Source organism: Aptenodytes forsteri, unplaced genomic scaffold, assembly GCF_000699145.1.
Source record: "Aptenodytes forsteri isolate BGI_AS27 unplaced genomic scaffold, ASM69914v1 Scaffold396, whole genome shotgun sequence".
NCBI classification, from domain to species: Eukaryota; Metazoa; Chordata; class Aves; order Sphenisciformes; family Spheniscidae; genus Aptenodytes; species Aptenodytes forsteri.
Window position 1 is genome coordinate 588,635 of NW_008794215.1, and position 1,095 is coordinate 589,729.

Genomic DNA, 1,095 nt, shown 5'->3' on the forward strand with positions numbered 1-1,095 from the left:
CAGATACACAGCCGCCCACAGCCATGCACTCAAACTGAAGGCTCACTTTGGGTAAATAGCTACTTCTTGCTTTTCATCTCTCATTTTTCTTCAAAAAAACCCCACCCTCCCACCCACCCCCACCAGAAAAAAAACAAAAGAGAAGAATTCCACGCGTTCTGTAAATCAGCCTAAAGTATTTCAACTTAAATAACAAACCACAGTCAGAATAATTTACACACACATTAAAAGCGGTTTAAATTATACCTTTGAAAACACAGCGCCTGGGAAAACATTGGCTTGGCAAGTGTTCTTGTAGCAGCTATTGCTCTGATGCCTTGTAAAAGTAAATAGCTATTACCTGTTATAATGCAAAGAATACCCTTTCAAAAATCAGTTGGTTGAGCAATTAAGAATACACCTTTCCTGTAATTTTTGGACTGAAGCAATTAATTAAAGCTCAATTTAAATACAGGGATGATGCAACTTAAAATCCAGATGACCTTTCATAAACCTAAGCAGCTCGGATACATCAACATTTCTGGTTATACGTTGTTGGCAAATAAACGTTTTAAACACTTGGCACACAGTTTAAGTTAATCCATAAACAGAATTTTAGAAGCATTTAAAGTAACTGCACATAAGACCCGTGACCTTAACACATGATAAATATTGTTGGCGTGGAAGGGTCATTTAAAGAATAACAAATAAATAGCATGTCTTGTTTATACATCATTGCAAAGTGGAAAGAAACAAGGTGCACATAAATATTTCTTTTAAAAATGCGATACTTTCAGCCACACGGAGTAGGGGGGTTGATCGGTTATTTTTTGTCTTTTTTTTTTTTTTAACTCTCTCGATTTTTTTAAATCACTCTCACCAAACTTTGCGCATTTTCACAGGATCAAAGTTTAGAGACGGTAAAAAATACAAAGTCTTCCATAGCAATGGTCCAGTCTCTTTGTTTCTGCGAGTCGCTTAAATAATAAGTTTACATTTCAAGTTTGTTTGTTTCCTGGCTCAGAATAATAATAATAATACTGCTAATAATAATTAAAAAAAAAAATCTATGTTCAAGTGCCCTCTCTGATTTGTCCCATCCACCTCCGCGCCCGG